Here is a 19,019-nt window from a genome sequence, read left to right as displayed (position 1 = left end):
CAGTATCAAGGCAATCCTCAAACACAGAGGACTCCGCTGGCTGGGTCACATATATAGAATGGATCCAGAAAGATTACCTCAACAGGTTCTGTTGGGTCAAATTGCACATGCAAAAAGACCAGTGGGATGACCTATGCTTCGATTCAAAGACTCTTGCAAGTGTGATATGGATTGCTTTGGCATGAATACCGGAGGCTGGGAGAAATGTGCTGAAATTAGGTCCTTATGGCATCAAGATTTAAAAACCGGCACTAAAAGACACAATGAAATTTGGCTTGAAAATCTAAAGCAGAAAAGACTTTGCATCACTTCGGCCGCACCGACCTATTCACATGTTACCTGCGACAAATGTGGCATCAAATGCCGTGCTGTTATCGGCTTATTTAGCCACAAGCGAAGATGTGGTAACTCTAACAAGATGGTACCCACAGACGTAGCAACAATCATCTAAAAAAGATGTGGTGGCCAATGATGAAGACATAATTTACAAGGTCTATTCGCATACGATCAATCCATAGCTGGCATCTTCACCATCAATTTCCACTCCCCCAGAAGGCACCAAATGGCCAGACACCTCCAGCTCACACCATCTATTATGATGGTGCATAGTAAAATATAAAAAAGTCTCCTTTAAGTAAGTGTAGACTAGTGTTCATTGCACATACTCCATTAAAATCATATGAATGATATAAAAGCAAAACTTACATCCAGGCCTTAGGCTGGGTGCACACATAACAGAAGGTGAAAGGTCGCATTTTCTGTCATGTGCGTTTTTAGTGCGTTTGCAATTTTTTCCCCGCATATGCGTTTTTCTAGCGTCTTGCATGCGTTATTATGCGTTTGCAATTTGCATATACAAAACGCATATGCGTTTTCTATGTGTTTTTATATTGCATTTTATGCAAATCGGTAGGAAGACAACAGGAAGTGGAAATACATCACAAAACAATTTTGTTTTGAAAAAACGCATATAAAAACACACGAAAAACGCATACAAAATGCAATACATTGCGTTGCTATTGACTTTCATTATGTGCGTTTTTGAACATTATGCAACAAAACCAGCGTTTTAAAAAACGCACGCATACAAAACACATATGCATTTTTTCATGCGGCCCATAGACTTCCATTAGCGGCAACAACGTAGCATTTTCCGCAACTGTTAAGTGTGCACCTAGCCTGACAGGGACCAGACAAGTTATCACAGCATGTGATGTATGCAAAGCTCAGTCAGTGTACACATGTCCGCCATGCCCAACCGTTTCACCATCAGTTAGCTTCCTCAGGGGCATCATACCAATGATTTACCCCTATAGAGCATCGCTGTGTTACCACCACACTAGCGCACAACGGGAATGTACTCACCTCCCCTTTCCTGACCAAACAGAGCTTGTCAGTTGGTACCTAAAGCCATATTCCATGTTTTACCCCTAACCAAGCCCTAAGAAAAAATACATATATCCAGGCACATCGCCTCTAGTTAGGACATTAAATAAGTTATTAAAGGGAAGGTTCAGGGAGGGTGCCTAAAAAATAAAAATCAATTTCCACTTACCTGGGGCTTCCTCCAGCCCGTGGCAGGCAGGAGGTGCCCTCGCCGCCACTTCGCAGGCTCCCGGTGGTCTCCGGTGGCCGACCCGACCTGGCCAGGCCGGCTGCCAGGTCGGGCTCTTCTGCGCTCCAAGGCCCGGCGCTGACGTCATCGGACGTCCGCCGGGCTGTACTGCGCAGGCGCAGTAGTTCTGCGCCTGCGCAGTACAGCGCGGCGGACGTCCGATGACGTCAGCGCGCCGGTGTGGGATGCAGAAGTGCCGGGCCTTGGAGTGCAGAAGAGCCCGACCTGGCAGCCGGCCTGGCCAGGTCGGGTCGGCCACCGGAGACCACCGGGAGCCTGCGGAGCGGCGGCGAGGGCACCTCCTGCCTGCCACGGGCTGGAGGAAGCCCCAGGTAAGTGGAAATTGATTTTTATTTTTTAGGCACCCTCCCTGAACCTTCCCTTTAAGGAAAGGGAGGTGCTGAAGGGGGTGTGGCTAGAAAACAGCAAAAATCTATAGATTTTTGATTTTTCCTAACCAAGCCCTGCCTCCTCCAACTAACCTGCTGCTAGACATCTGCACCCCAACACTCCATTCATATTCACTTACAGGGGGCCTCAACTATAGGGTCCTCATCCTCTATAATAAAACCCAAGTGTCTCTGCGTCCCATGTCCCTGTGTGTGTGTCTTGTAGCACTGCACATGTGCAGGGAGGGATGCAGAGACACTGAAGGGGAGGAAGGGGCGGCCATGTGTGCGAGTACGTGCACCCAGGCGCGCGGAGACAGACCTAGCTGCTAAGGTCACTAGTCGAGATGAACAGGCAAAAATTCGGGAGCCACTTTGCTCCATTTTCCAACTTCTCTCTCTCCCACACCCAGCTGAGCCGTATCCCAGGTACCCCCTGTGCTACCCTCACATCACTAAACCTCCTTGTGATGGACATCCTATCAGCAGCAAAGTGAAGAGATGAGCAGCATGAGCACTGCACACCATCCTACAAGGGACCATAGGAACTTAGACTACTATGATGACCCGGATGCCTGCCTCCAGAAACTGAAGTGGAAAGCTCACCATAAGAGGCGCCTGGTGCACCAGGCCAACCAAGCGGTCACCTGGAGTGCTGTGCGGGATGGGGAGTAGGCCCAGCTGCGGGGGAGGGGGAGTGAGGCCCAGCTGGGAGGGGAGGTCACATGCCAGTTCAGATGCCGCAACCTGCAGCTCACATCTCCAGCATGTGCAGTCTGTGAATTCCGGCAGGCAGAGCAGGGCTAAGGGAAAAATCCCCCTTCATTAGTGCCATGGTGCTAGTGATATACAGGGGTTGGACAAAATAATGGAAACACCTAACATTTTGGCATCATAATCTTTGAACATGTTTTAAGCAATCAAAACTTGACATAGGTTAATTTTTTTTGTTTATTCTTTGTATTTGATAGGTTTAATTAAAATAATAGTTGTTTACAGATATTTAAACAAAAGTTGGTTATAATTTATAAAAATGGCAGATCTCTCAGACTTTCAAAGAGGCCAAATTGTTGGTGCTCGTATGGCAGGCACTACTGTAACAGAAACTGCCCCAAATGCTTGGCATTTCAAGAGGTACTGTTGCAAAAGAAATAACTGCCCTTGAAAGAGAAGGAAAAACCTCCTTAGCAAAACACATTTGTGGCCGAAAGTCGAAGTCGTCTGAGAGAGACCGCTGGACTCTAAATCGAATTGTTAGAAAAGCTCGCAAGACCACGGCTCCTAAAATCACTGCTGAATGAACATCTACAGAACCCAGTTTCCACAAAAGAAGAACTGCAATTAGAAAACCTCTGCTCTCAAAGACAAAATGTTTCAAAGCGTTTAGAGTGGTGTAGATTTATCTTAAATGTAATAAGCCAGACACTTTGCTAGCTAATAGACTAAGACAATCGGACTTGTCCTTCAAGCCCATCTCCTTACAGACCGAGCATAACCAACTGTCTGCCAACCCTATTAAAATTGTCGAAACTTTCCGCTCCAATCTTGAAAAACTATACAACTCCCCTGACAAAGCCTCTCCCACGCAGATTAGAGACTTTTTATCCAAAATACCTCTTCCAGCACTCCCCGAGAGACTGAGGGAATCCCTAGACAAGGAAATCTCTTTACTGGAGGTCCAACAAGTAATAAACCATCTCAAATTAAATAAACAACCAGGACCAGATGGTTTCAGGGCCGTTTATTACAAGAAGATCAGCAAGATTTTGTCCCCACATCTAGTTAAAGCTTTCAATAACATCCTTAAGGGGGCGAAATTTCATCAAGAAACCATTTCAGTACTTATTAGTATGATCCCCAAACCAAATACTAACCCGCAAATCTGGTCTAACTACCGTCCCATCTCCCTACTAAACTTGGACATCAAAATTCTGGCTAAGATCCTGGCTAATCGCCTAAATACCGAAATCACTACCCTCATACATAATGACCAGGTAGGCTTTATGCCCCAAAGGCAAGCTGGTGATGGTGTTCGCAGACTAACGCATCTAATTTATCATGCCCATCTCACCTCTACCGCAGCAATGTTACTGGCGCTAGATATCACAAAGGCCTTCGATTCTGTAGCATGGTCATACCTGTTAGCTGTGTTGCAGCACTGGGGTTTCGGTGAGAACATGATCAATTGGATCAAGGCCTTGTATTCTACACCATCAGCAGCAATTTCATATCAAGGATTCAGATCATCCCCCTTCCACATTACACGTGGTACTCGTCAGGGGTGCCCCTTATCCCCACTACTTTTCGCCTTACTTATTGAGCCTTTAGCCATTCTGATCCGTAATTCTCCAGATATTCAGGGCATACAGGTAGGCAGTAACATGCATAAAATCGCTCTATTTGCGGACGATCTTACCATGTGTATTACTCGCCCTACCAAATCCTTACTCGCTTTAAATAAAATGTTAGCACAATTCGGGAACATTTCGGGACTACATATCAACCCCACAAAATCAAAAGCACTAAACATTTCCTTACCCCCGATATTAATGCAAGCTCTTCAAGACACTTTTGAAATCCAAATTGAGGACTGCAAACTCCCATACTTAGGCATATACCTCACTAACTCCTATAACACATTATTCCGCTATAATTACCCCTCATTGTCCCGGGAGCTTTGTGAGATGCTGGAGTGCTGGAAGAGGTATTCAATCTCATGGATGGGCAGAATTGCAGCTGTCAAAATGACTTTCCTCCCCAAGCTCCTCTATGTGTTTCGGTTACTCCCGGTACCCGTCCCCTCTACATTTATCGAAACCCTGCAAAAAAAAGTTAACAACTTTATCTGGGGTCCCAAGAAGCCCCGCTTCAAAAGAAAATACCTACTTCTGCAACGCTCTAACGGAGGCTTAGGTGTTCCCAACTTAAAACTATATTATAAGGCTGCCCAGCTGGCCTCACTGACCAGCTGGCATGCCAATGCAGGGAAGCCCTCTTGGGTGAGTATAGAGGAGCATATTATTCACCCTATCAAAATACAAAATCTCCTCTGGATCTCTCCCTCCGAACGCAATAAAATCTCTAACCCCATACTCCAAAACTCACTTGTAATATGGGACAGTTGCAAATATTCAGGGAAGCTAATATCCCCACACCGACCTCTGGTTTCCTTCCTAGGCAACCCATCCTTTCCAGCGGGATTATCATCCCCTGCTAGCTATCACTGGTGGTCTAGAGCTAAACTAACGAGAGTTTGGGACCTCACCACGGATCAAGGAATAAAATCACTGGATTATTTAAAAGAGAAACATAACTTACCCCAAGGGGAAATTTTCAGATACCGACAGATAACTCACTTCATGAAATCTAATTTGCCCGATAACTCCTCTCCTTCATGTAGAACAGCATACGAAGCAATATGTGCAACAAACCCCTTTTCCCCTGGGGTACTCTCCATGATATATAAAGACTTGACACGAACACTAGCAGAACGGAAACCAGAATATATAATAAAATGGGAAAAAGAACTGGGAGTGAATATAGCAAACGAAGACCTACAGGATATTTGGAACAATATCCCCCGGGTATCTGTGAATGCTGATCTAATTGAAGTTAATTATAAGCTGCTATTCAGGTGGTACCTAGTCCCACAAAGGTTGGCAAAAATCAAACCAAACTCAACGCCAAACTGCCTCAGGGGTTGTGAAACGGCGGGTACCCACACCCACACGTGGTGGAAATGTAAAAAAGCAAACAGACTGTGGACAAGGGTTTGTACGTGGGTCTCATCACTGCTTAACACCCCCATCCCTAAAAATCCTATTCATACACTTTTGGGCCTTCCGTATCCGAGCCTGACCTCTACTCAGAATGCTCTAGTTAACTTTATCTTCACAGCCACAAAATTAGTAATAGCAGCCTCCTGGAACACCACAACCCTATCCTTTAATCAAGTTAAACAGAGACTTTGTCGCATCCTATTTTTTGAGAAGCTTAAAGCTAAAATAATGGATACGATGAAAAAATTTAATAAGATATGGGCTCCCCCTACCAATTATATTCTTGGGCCTGAACCAATTGTATAATCAGGACGTTACTGATTATACCCATCTGGGCTAACAAGTTAAATCAGAAACTTTTACTTCAATTGTGAGGAAAATTGGTGGGCCCCCGCTCTCGTGGTCTCGATCTTCTTTTCTACCCCTTTCTAACCCCCTTCTATTTCCCTCTCTCTCTCTTCTCCCCTTCTCAATTACCTTAATATAGGTACTGGAAATCTAACTCGATATAACGCTAACCCCAGCTAACCCTTTATCTCAAGAATCCACTAAGATGCTAGAGCAATCCCTTAAAGGTCGGTAATGTCGATCCTGTCTGACTGGAGATAGGACCTCAAAAGCCTACAGGCGTAAATAGGGGAGGGTAGCCCCGCCCAGCCGTTTCGGTTGAGTGAGTGGGCGGTTGCTGCCACCCCCAACTGGGTTATCAAACCTCTTAGTACTCAGCTCTTGAGCATCTAACTAGCTCGCTAGGGGACATTTCCTCTACACGCTAAATTTCGGGTCAGGGTTTCATATCTCCCACAAGCTCACGTAGTATTGTGACCCATGTCGTTATATCATATTTATCCAGAAATGTATTTCACTTGCATTACTGTTATACTTGTATAAAGTTATGTACTTCAAAGTTACTACTGTACCTGTAAACTTGTTCTGATTCTATTTTAAAATCAATAAAAATTATTGAAAGTAGAGTGGTGTAGAAACCACCAGAATTGGTCCCTCGAGCAGTGGAAAAATGTGATTTTCTCTGAGGAATCATCGTTTACCTTATTTCCGACCTCCGGCCGAGTGTACGTTTGGAGACAGCCGAAAGAAGCATTTCATGCAGACTGCCTTCTCCCAACCGTAAAACATGGCGGGGGTTTTGTGATGATCTGGGTGCTATTTCTTGTAAATCCGCCGGGTAAATGATTTCCCTTCATAGAAGAATTAACAGCCAAGACGATTTAGGAATTTTGGGCGACCAAGTTCATCCTATGGTTCAAGAACTGTTTCCGGAGGGGAATGCCATCTTTCAAGATGATAATACCCCAATCCATACAGCTAGAATCGTTAAAGAATGGCACGAGGAACATTCTAATGAAGTTGAGCATCTCATCTGTCCACCACAAAGTCAATTTCTGCCGCCATCATCTCTAAAAGAACTGGAGGGTGTTTTAACTGAAGAATGGGCTAAAATTCCTTTGGAAACAATTCACAATTTGTATGAATCAATACCTCGGAGAATTGAGACTATAATTGCTGCAAAAGGTGGACCTACACCATATTAAAATATATTTTTGTTGATTTTCAAGGTGTTTCCATTATTTTGCCTGTATTCTACCCCTGTATATACTGTATATATATATATATATATATATATATATATATATATATATATAAATATATATATATATATATTGAATCCAACTTTTGTTTTTTCAATAGGAAAAGGGTCATGTGACACATCAATCTTATTGGGAATTTTACAAGAAAAACAATGGTGTGCTTGGTTTTAACATAACTTTATTCTTTCATGAGCTATTTACAAGTTTCTGACCACTTATAAAATGTGTTCAATGTGCTGCCCATTGTGTTGGATTGTCAATGCAACCCTCTTCTCCCACTCTTCACACACTGATAGCAACACAGCAGGAGAAATTCTAGCTCAGGCTTCCAGTATCCGTAGTTTCAGGTGCTGCACGTCGCGTATCTTCACATCATTTTGCCTTCAGATGACGGTGTGGTATATGGGATACAAAGATAGTGGGGCCATTCTTCATCAATGGAAACCTCAAGGCCACTGTATATGCGAAATTGCTACATGATGATGTGTTTCCCTCTTTATGCACTGAGGCTGGCACGTTCCCTGAATTTTTCCAGCAAGATGGTGCACCACCACGTTATGGGTGTCAGGTCTGAGCATTCCTAGATGAACAGTTTCCTAGAAAGTGGATTGGTCGTTGTGGGCCAGTTGAATGGCCCCCAAGGTCTCCCAATCTGACCCACTTAGACTTCTATCTCTGGGGTCATGCCTTTTTGTGCGCATTCCCTTGTATCCTGTGCGCGGCCATGCACATTCAATTCAGTTTGGCAGGGTCCTTCCAACTTCCATTATTTAACCAGGCAGTAGGCGGATATGTTGTAGCCCGAAAGAAGTCGCTGTGTAGCGGCGAATCGCGACGGGCAGCACGCCACGCAGTACGAGTCTCCTACTTGGTAAGCTCTTCCCTCCTCCACTATCCAGTCTTCTCCTTTTCATTCTGTCTCTGCGGTGCTCCACAGTCTGGTGTCACCATTTATCTATTTTCACCACCTTCACTTATGCTCCTTTTTGGGCGCCCATTCTTTTGCTTAGTCTCATTCACTTGGTCCTTTGCAGACTAATCTATACTGGACGTTGTCCCTTTGCACCATTTGATACTCTTTTCTATTTCACTCTCCCTTTTTTGCTGCACACTGCCACACAGGGCAATCTGTTTATTATCAGGTGCAATATTTCACTTATATGTGCTTTTTAATTACTGGAATAGTGTATGGATATATTTATTTATTATTTTATTATATTATGTGTACTTACTATCATGGTTACCTTGTTGGAACCTCAATTTTTATTATAATGTACCTTGTTGATTATAGTATCTCAGCGTGCTACCGTTCATTTGGTTTTTAATATTTTTTACGGATTTTTAGTGATGTTCTGATATGGAAATAAAGATACTTTGATTATTATTAGATTTTTAAACGGTGTGTTTTTATGCAGATATCCCTTTTCTTCCTTTGTGGATATATTATTCCGTGATCTGTTTCTGCACTCATATTATTTAGTACTTTGGTTAGCATTTACCAGCTATCAGTGCTGACCTACATGTTTGTTTGTTGTATTTTATTAAGGTGTATCCATATAAATGGCCCATCCTATGTGTGTGTGTGTGTGTATATATTATACATATATATATATATATATATATATATATATATATATATATATATATAGCCTTGGTGCTAGTGAGGCACCCGTAAAGAAAAACATCTACTCACTTTACAGAAGCCTCTTCTCCAGGCCTCAGGCGCGCAGCTCCCCCGATGATCTTCAGTGGAGCAAGTCCTGCTGCACAACTCCTGCGCTGCCAGGAAGAGCAGGGCTACGGAAAAATGGCCACCGAAGCCTTGCACTGGAGACACAAATAGTCTTCAGTGCAGGGCTGCGGGTGCCATTTTCCATTAGCCCTGCTCTGCCTGCCGGAACCCACAGACTCCCACAGGCTGGAATTGAGCTGCAAGATGTGACCGGTGAACTGCGCCCCCTGGGCACAGTTACAAGGAGATGGAGTGCAAGAACAGGAAGAAATAAAGAAGTAAGTATACACGTGCAGGACCCCCGGCAAGTGAGTATGTGCTGGTTATGTATACTGACTGCACCTATCCCTGGCTACCTATACTGTGGCCACCTATTACTGGCTACCTATACTGCGGCCACCTATTGCTGACTACACCCATCCATGGCTACCTATACTGCGAACACCTATTACCGGCTGCACCCATTCCTGGCTACCTATACTGCAGCCACCTATTACTGGCTACACCCATCCCTGGCTACCTATACTTTTGCAAGAGGAGGGTGAGCCATTTTACATCTTTACTGTGCAGCCAAATCTCCCGGCGGCTTAAGCATACGTATGCCGAGGAAGTAGGGCACATCTGGCTACCATACTGGAGTGGGGGGGGGGATACATTATTTAATGTAAGAGGGAGGCCCGGGTCCAAATAATTGTATAATACTGTATACCATGATACCGTCATACTGTGGTATTTTTAGACGGTTATCATACCGTGACTTTTCATACCGTTGCAACCCTATCGCTCACTGCCGCAGCAGAGCAGCTCATTTGAAAACACAGGATGTTAACAATATGCCTGCTTTCATATAAGCAGGAAGTAAGACTTATTGCATGATTTGGTACAGCTGTAAAAAATACATGTTTTCTTTGTGCTGTTCGTTATTGTGCTGTTGCTTATCTTTTAGAGCAGATAAGAAGTCTGAATTCAGGTCCACTTTGAAGCAACCACTACTGTGAAAAATTGTAAAATCTTAAATACATGTGTACACATATTTATAAGAATTACATTGTTTTTCTCCTATGCCGTTGTTGCTTACAGTGTCGGACTAGGAGGTGGAAAAACTGAGGAAATCCACCTGCTGGCCAAACAGCAGAAACCCTGTGTTATCACTCCCAATAGAAACCTGCAGCAAGTCTTCACTGTGAGCAGCAACACCTGATTAATGCTGCTTGGCCAACAAGTGGATTTCCTCAGCTTTACATGCTCCCAGTCCAACACTGGTTGCTTACAGTAAGTAGTAAAAATCAGACAGGCTTTGAACTAGTCCACCTCCTCATGGACGATTCTCAGCATTAGCATTATTCTTTACAAATCACTCGCTGGAAAAAGATCTATACAAAGATGGCAGTCAGCCTGCTTGCTTCATTTCATTCTGTTCTGGCAGGTGGACTAAGCCACTGCCATTCAGCAAGCGAAGCAGCTGGACACCCAATAGCAGCAATGTAATGCTGCGTGGGGTGCGTAGTGGTAATTTGGGACTCCGGTGGCTGCCACACCCCAAATTACATCTCCCTCTGAGTTGCGACAACTCAGAGGGGGAATAATATTTAACACTGCCGGGGAGCTTTGCAGCAGCGGGGAGAGACGTCATCTGGCTCGCCCCGCACCAAATTGCCCGACGCTGTGACAGTATGTACTCTTCAGCAAGTGCTTTTGAAAATAAAAAAAACCCTGAGAATCCCCCATTAGGAGACGAACTAGTCAAAAACCTCTCAGATCTGTCAGATTTTACTGCCTACTGTAAGCAACAGCAACATGGGAGGAAAGTAATTGCATTTCAACAGTGCATTTTAATCTGGGAGAAATCTACTTCTTATAAGCATGTATTTTCAATTGTACAATTTTTCCGGAGAGTGGTCCTTTAACAACTGTTATTTCCAAAACACATACGCTGGCAGTGTAAGGTGCAACGGTCGAGGCTCATCTCACTGAATATTAGTCATCGCTATTCCACTAATAGTCTTTGGAATATTGTCTAAGTTCAAGGCCATCGTTCCATTAAAGACTAGAGATAATAGACAGGTGAAGGTCATCAGCGCTCATACTCACTAATAGGTGACTCTTTTATTGCTTGCTGAAGCCAACCACTATCATATCGATCTATATATACTGCCACCTGCTTACCTGAGTACAGTGAACTATGCTCTACTACAACCTCTGCATCAAAAACAAGTAGAGCAGCCATTGAAAGTTGCCAGATACCGGGCTTGTGCTCAAGGTGCAAAAAACGAACTACATTCTGCAGGAGTTTTATTTTGGGGGGGAAAAAAGAAAGAAGCTTTCTGCAAGATTTTATGAACTGCTTTAGTTAAGCATATACTGTATTTCTGCCAAGTGCCAGACCATTTTAGTTTAGTGTTGGATTCAGGGCCAGGTTATGGCAGTGGCGAGAGAGGCTCCAGCCTCAGGGCACAGTGTAGGAGGGACACACAACTCACTATCATTCCCCTATTGTGTTTGAAGCAGAGAGAAATTAAAAAAACACCTGAGGAAGGGCTAGGCCCGAAACATGTCGTGTCCTTGTGTGCTCTGTAACTGTATGGTTTGAATACAGATTACTTGAAGAAGCAATCGGTGTGCTGTCTCCTGTTTTTTCGTCTAGAAATAAAAAAAAAGGATACATGGCAGTGACTGCAAGCAAGAGATTAAGGTGTTGGGGACCCTGGGGTGCCTCTTAAGGGGCCAATACACTCAGCCGATTTTCTGACCGACCGATCGATCCCGATCGATCGATCGATTGATCGTTTGCAAATCGGTTGTCCAATCGACCGATCGATGGCCGATTTCGATGGATTTCCATCGAACTGGCAGGGTGGAAAATTTAGGTCGATCTGATGAGATTGCTTATCAGTTTGCATTGGCCTTAATGGAAATCTGATGGCAAAAAAATGCCATCAGATCGAATTTCAATAGATTTCAAACTGAAATCTATTGGAATTCTATCCTGGTAAAAAATGTTTTAAAAACGCATCAGATAGATCATCAGATGCATTTCTTATCTATCTGCTGCCAATCTGATGAGTGTATGGGCACCTTTAGTCTAATAGCAATCAGTGTGTGATGGCTGGGGTGGGAGGAATGGAGGGGCGCACTTTGGTGTCTCAGACTTGGGTGCTGGAGGACCTTGTCCTGTCTCTGGTTGGATTCTGCATTTTATCAAGCCAACTGAGGTTGACCAACCGAAGCTTCTGCTGGCACTTGGGAGTCAGGGAGACACGATTACAACACTGGAAATTAGATCTTTTGACATGCATTGCAGTGTGAGTGTGACCCCGCTGCGGTCGGCTTGAGAAGGTGGAGAATTCTGAACGGGCTGGGTTGACAGAGGAGAAGGACCCCATAGGCAAATAATAGTGCTTTCCCTCCAACCCCCAGCGGCACACACTGTTATGAACCTCCCCTATGGGGAGAAAAATCCAGAGGGTCTGCACACCAATATTATTGGAAGCTTCAATTTTAAAAAGGAAAGAAAGAGGTGCCCAGCCCACTTTAAGGCCAATGAGTAATAATGAAGTCAGCATAAGTGTCTTGCACTCCGCAGGAAAACTGCTATGGTGGCGATATGGATAACTGATAGTGAACGTACACTGAGCTATAAAGTAGGCAATGATCCATTCTGAGATGCATAGAAGCAATGGCATGCAGTGTTGGTTGCTAATAATTAAGCAGAAAAAGCAGTTTTATGATTTCACAGCCAACTCCAGCTTAATGGCCCGCCAGGTTACTTCATTCCAATGGTGTAAACAGCATATGCCATATGCTAGACCACAGGTAGGCTAGAATACTACAAATGGCCACAGCAAGAGATCTTGTCTGACATATAGTCAGCAATATGACTCTATACGCTCTCTCTACAAGCACACACGCACTGATGAACTCTAAGTTCACCTGCTGTCCATACATTACTTGATTTTCCATCGAGACGTTAAAGGAACTCTATCAAAGCAAGTGTTCTAAAATGACAATGTACAAATAATGTCTAAGTAGCTGTGTAAACATTTTCCTACTTTTCATATTAGAGGCAAAAGCTTTAAAGGTAGCCATACACTGGTCGATTTGCCATCAGATTCAACCAACAGATAGATCCCTCTCTGATTGAATCTGATCAGAGAAGGATCGTATGGCTACCTTTACTGCAAACAGGTTGTGAACCGATTTCAGCCTGAAACTGTTCACAATCTGTTGTGGTGGTGGTGCTGCTGCTGCCTCCCCCCCCCCCCCCCCCCAGCCGCCGCCGCCGCATACATTACCTGCTCCGCCGGCACGACTGCCCCCGGTCACAGCTGCTCCGTCTCCGCTCTGGTCTCCAGGTCCGGAATGCTTTACTTCTTCCTGCCCGGCAGGAAGTTTAAACAGTAGAGCGCCCTCTACTGTTTAAACTTCCTGCCGGGCTAGAAGAAGTGAAGCATGCCGGACCCGGAGACCAGACCAGCGCGGAGACGGAGCAGCGGTGACCGGGGGCAGTCGTGCCGGCGGAGCAGGTAATGTATGTGGGCTCTATCGCGTCGGTCGTTGGGTACTCGAACGCCGCTAGCGACACGCTCCCTACCCGAGGGCGATCGACGGTAATTTTCCGCACGGAGCGATCGACGGGATCAGACGAAATGGATCGAAATTCGGCGTGTTGCGGGAACGATGTGACAGCAGATTCGATCCCAGTGATCGAATCTGCTGTTGATCTGGCGGGAATCGGCCTAGTGTATGGCCAGCTTAAAGCTAATGGGAACCCATATGTAAATAAAAAAAAGTCAGATACTCACCTAAGGAGAGGGAAGGCTCGGTCCTAATGAGCCTTCCCTCTCCCGGTGCTGCGCCGGCTCCCCCGTTCACATCCCCTGCCGAGGGGACTTCGGAAGTCTTCGGGAGCAGAGTCCTCCAGAAGACAGGCGGCTCCATACAGCGCACGCGTGAGTGCGTCATAGTGGGCGCTCACGCATGCGCAGTTTAGAGCGGCCCGTCTTCGGGAGCACTCAGGCTCCCAAAGCATTTCCGAAGCCTCCCTTGGGGCCGGGAAACAGCGGTATTTGACCAAAACGGTCGAATACTGCTACAGGGGATCCAGCGCAACAGCGGGGACCGGGCGAGGAGAGGGGATGCTCTGGGACCCAGAGCCTCCCTCTCCTTAGTTAAGCCTCTGACTTTTTTATTTATAAATGGGTTCCCATTCACTTTAAGTCTTTGTGTGTAGATTTTAGGTGCCTTTGGAATGTCTCATTTGCAAAGGTTAATCTCGGCAGTCTGACACAATAAGAACAGTGTAATATTGCCTCCACTGTACCTTTGTCGGAAGTTTTCTTGGGGATGTATTAAAGGTGTGATTTAGCATTAATTTGCTGATTGGTGCCCCCTTGGTCTGCCTATCAGTGCATCTAGTGCCAATCATCACTGTTCTCTCTCCCTGTAATATTGAAGCAGAGTTATATGAAATGCCTCTGGTGTAAGGTTTCACACACTATTACAAATGTTTATGCTGCACATAAGATGCATTTCCTCTGCTCTCTGCAGACAACTCAGTCAGAGACACACAGGCAGCTGCAGTGAGAGCGTTCTCACACACAGGGTTAACAGATTTAGTGTGAAGGAATCCCCCACCTTCTCATGATGTAGTAGTGTGATGTCATGACCATGGTCCTGACAGTTCCCCGTTGCAATGTGGGAAAAAACGGCTTTTTCCAACTGCTAAGCAAGCAGTTCTTAATATGAACATTTTTATTGTAAATGTATTTTAGGACCATATAAAGCATATGCACACTCTCATGCATTCATACACACATACAAGGAGCAAGCTGGTTCCCCTTTAAAAATCGATAAAAAGCGACAATTGTGGATAACAAGTGAAAAATTATATTTTCTTTCCCACAATTGTCAGAGAAAAAGAACAAGGGAATAAAATGTTGAAATATATAAAATACAAAATTGTATGAATGTCTAAAATTAGACTGCTATGCCAGGCCAATACACTTTTGAACTAATAGACAGTTCCTATGCAATTGGTGGTCCCTGGATGATGATTTAATACTCCTATTATGTGCAGGAAGTGACGTCTCTCCCTTAAGGTTGGTGTACTGGAAGACCGGAAGTCGCATGTGTGAATCAACTCCTTCTACTAGCAGCTTACCGCTGCAGTGACGCTGCCCGCCGAATGATCAGAGCGGCTTTCCGTGCTTAGGAGGATCCTTTGGAGGCACTTGGATTATTTCAGCAGAGAGCTTTCTGGTGCACGCAAGACGGACATCCTAAGGAGTGGTGAGAACTATTAAGATACTCCATGCGGAGCGGCCTTTTCCTGTAATTTAAGAAGTTGAATCCTGCACATAATAGGAGTATTAAATCATCATCCAGGGACCACCAATTGCATAGGAACTGTCTATTAGTTCAGAAGTGTATTAGCCAGGCATAGCAGTCTAATTTTAGACATTCATACAATTTTGTATTTTATATATTTCAACATTTTATTCCCTTGTTCTTTTTCTCTGACAATTGTGGGAAAGAAAATATAATTTTTTACTTGTTATCCACAATTGTCGCTTTTTATCGATTTTTAAAGGGGAACCAGCTTGCTCCTTGTATGTGTGTATGAATGCATGAGAGTGTGCATATGCTTTATATGGTCCTAAAATACATTTACAATAAAATGTTCATATTAAGAACAGTATTTGTGTAATAACTCATATCCAGCGCACCCCAGACTATATTAAAATGTGCTCTTCTTTAGGTGGGGATAGGGGAAAACCCTGCCTTGGGTGCTTGCGGCAGGAGGAAGTACATACTGTGGAGGGTTTATAATAACAGTTATCTACCCCACAGGTTTTGGGCAGCGCCCTCCAGTTTGTTGTGTTATATTGTGCTAAGCAAGCAGTGCCTCCCTCTGTGCATAGGACTCTTCCGCATGCATAAGGACCTGCGTGATTCAAGACTAAGGAGAGGGTGGAGTTATTGTTTCGTCACCGAGGCTAGAAAGGAGGAAGAATTTGAATCAGGCGATACTACATACGCTTGATTTACAACCTTATAACCTGAGTTGTCACCAGCAGTAAAACTAAATGAAGAGAGGAAGTGAAGTGAAATTTAAACTTGCAATTTTGTGTGAACATTTGGGACTTGTCTGGTTTTCGGCTGCGGCTAATGCCAACATACGGTTTTTTGCCTGCGGCACTTGATTGGAAGTGAATATAATTTGAATAGATACTCTGGGTTGTCCCACGTATTACAGAAAACTGGTAAGATTGTACAATTATTATTGATTTATAAAGCACCAACATGTTCCATGGTCCTGTACAGAGTAAGAAACAACACATGGGGTACATAATAATACAGACCATGGTATACAAAAAAAAATAGATGCTGGTACACAATACATTTGTAAGCATAGTAATTACAGTGACACATGTAACATGATGAACAAAATACATAGTAAATTCCAAGACACAAAAGGGTGAGAGAGCTATGCCCCTGTGAGCTTTACTATCTAAAGGAATAGGGGGGAAACAAGAGGTGGGGTAATGTATAATATGTACACCAAGAGACAGTATATTCTTAGGTTATATTTAGTAAGGAGCACAGCTTTGCTAGAGGTTGGAAAGGAATGTCCTAAGGTAGAGTTTTGAGGGAGTGTATAAAGATATCAAAGGTTGGAGAGTGACGGATGTGTTTTGGAAGGGGATTCCAGAGAAGGGGTGAAGCACATGAGAAACCCTGTATATGAGCATGCAAAGAGGTGATCTAGAGGAGGACAGAAGAAGGTTGTGTGCAGATCTAAGATTATAATCAAGATTGCAAACATTAATGGGCACCTTAACAGACCTATCTAACCAAGCAAATTCACAGTAAGATCAGTTACAAAAAAAGGGTATTTTAGTAACGGACTATCCCTGACTGCTATGTGATGTCTAGAACCACCTTCCACTGAGGTGCAGTCTCGCACTGAAAATCAAGGTGCATTCCAACAATTAACAGACAAAAAATGCCAGGCACTCTCCTGAAACATCTCTGCTTCTCTTTCATTAGGAGGCCAAAAGCGGTTTGTTTGATAACGCCCTGGAAGTCAGCCATCCCCTCCATCTCCTGGCACAGCCCAGATGAGTCGTACCGGGAATGCCTATCTGATCCCTGATGGCCCCACTTTCCTGGAGGGAGACCTGCACTGTATAAATCCAGGAACACTTCATTCCCAGGCTGCTCTTGAGATGTATCATAACATGGCGTCACTTGTGCCAAGAGAGACCTGGAGAGAGAGTTTATTTTGTGCTCCATTAATCTGCCCCTGGAATCTTGTTCTGTCACAAGGGGAGCTATTAACCTGTGACCTAACAATGACCCACAAGTCCGTCACTGGCAGCAGCCACCTTTCCTGGCATAACCTCTCCAGAGTGCGTCTTCCTAGCCAGGGACGGAGGAGATAAGCAGAACAAAGACCATTGCTTTCTCTTTCTCTCTTGCCCAGGTGACCCTGTGCTGACCCTGGACTGTTGAGGTCGAGGTTTGGTTAACGAGGATTACACAAAACCTGAGTGTACCGACACAAAATTCTTCTAAACAGAAAAGTGTGCTTTACAGGAGGTTGTTTGCCCTCTTTGTTGAGGGTGTTTGCCAAGGTAAGCTCATTGATCTAGATGTGTTATCTAACCAATAACAAAATTTGTTTTTTTATCATACAAAAATATCAGCTACTATTTTGTTTCAGGGACCGGTTAGCGAGAGTGTAGGAAAAGCAACGAGTGCATCATCTTCACATAACACTGTAAAGAAGTGTAGTGGAATAAAGTGCAAATCATACTCATGTCTGCCATGCATGCAGGGAAATAGCTTGGTGCCTCACACTGACGGCGAGTGTTGTCTACAATTTTACATGGGCACAGTGTTTCAGGGGGTGGAACAATAGCCCCATGACCCCCGCCATCAGCGGGGGGCCTGAGGGTACCAGCCTGCTCTTCTATATAATGCAGAGCAACAGCAGCATATTGTTAAAGGATACCAGATGTGAAAATATTAACAGAAACAAGGGCATATACAGGCATATACTCTTACCTGTTGTGATGCCTGTTGCTCCCCCCGTTCTCCTTTCTGCCCCCCGCATTATGCATAAAAGCCCACCGGGACTCTCTTCCTGGGCGCTGTAGTTGAGATTTACTGCACATGCGCTGGTCAGGCTGTGCGCGTCCTACAGTGCACGCCCGTGGCCGGGAGCGCTCTGTGCATGCGTATGATGTGGTGCGTTCACTTGGAGTACTACAAGAGGGGGTGGGGAAAAAAAGAGTTTAATTTACCTGGGGTTTCTAACGGTCCCGCGCAGATGTCCTGGGCCCCACGCCAGGACAAAACGTTCCTCTGGTTCGCCGCTGCGGCTCACTTCCGGATTTTGCGAGTTTAACATCGCAAAACGTTGCGCTCTGTCCTCGCTTCTGCTGACGTCACCGGGAGCGTACTGCACAGGCTGTACTGCACCTGCGCAGTATGCTCCCGATGACATCAGCAGGAGCAAGGACACGGACGCGCAGGCAGTAAAGCCCAACATTACCTGCCTCCAGCGGCATGACAGTCTTTTTCAGTGCAGCCAATCACCTTTTGGCTCCAGTCTCTGAATGTCAGGTCTATTAATTTAAAGAGGAACTAACAAAGAAACTGTCCTTCTGTAAACCCCACATAACTATTGAGCGTTTAGTGAGCAACAACAGAAAGCTTTTCAGAAGTTTCTTTTCACAGCCTGTGTGAAAACAAAACCCTTGTGTATCACCTTGTGTCGGCATCGGGGCTAGAGCTGTGCCATGTAGATAGGTTCTACTTCTGTCACTATTCACAGAGGAATGGTTTACTGTTTGTTTCTGCCCTGCTCTCACACACACACACACACAC

At 44.7% G+C, this 19,019-nt stretch overlaps 1 protein-coding gene across 39 annotated transcripts in view; it reads right to left on the bottom strand.

The window, feature by feature from the left end:
• GATA5 (GATA binding protein 5) overlaps window positions 1–19,019 on the bottom strand; it is a 2,064,317-nt gene that overhangs the window by 282,062 nt on the left and 1,763,236 nt on the right. Inside the window, exon 23 of one of the 39 annotated variants that reach the window (XM_068262917.1) lies at window positions 14,446–14,565. The exons of the other annotated variants lie outside the window; for them this stretch is intronic. The gene's annotated coding sequence lies outside the window, so the exon portion shown is untranslated. The remainder of the gene's footprint in view (window positions 1–14,445; window positions 14,566–19,019) is intronic. 39 annotated transcript variants of the gene reach the window in all.

The sequence above is a fragment of the Hyperolius riggenbachi genome, chromosome 12 (genome assembly GCF_040937935.1).
Source record: "Hyperolius riggenbachi isolate aHypRig1 chromosome 12, aHypRig1.pri, whole genome shotgun sequence".
NCBI lineage: Eukaryota > Metazoa > Chordata > Amphibia > Anura > Hyperoliidae > Hyperolius > Hyperolius riggenbachi.
This window is presented reverse-complemented; position numbering and strand designations above follow the sequence as displayed.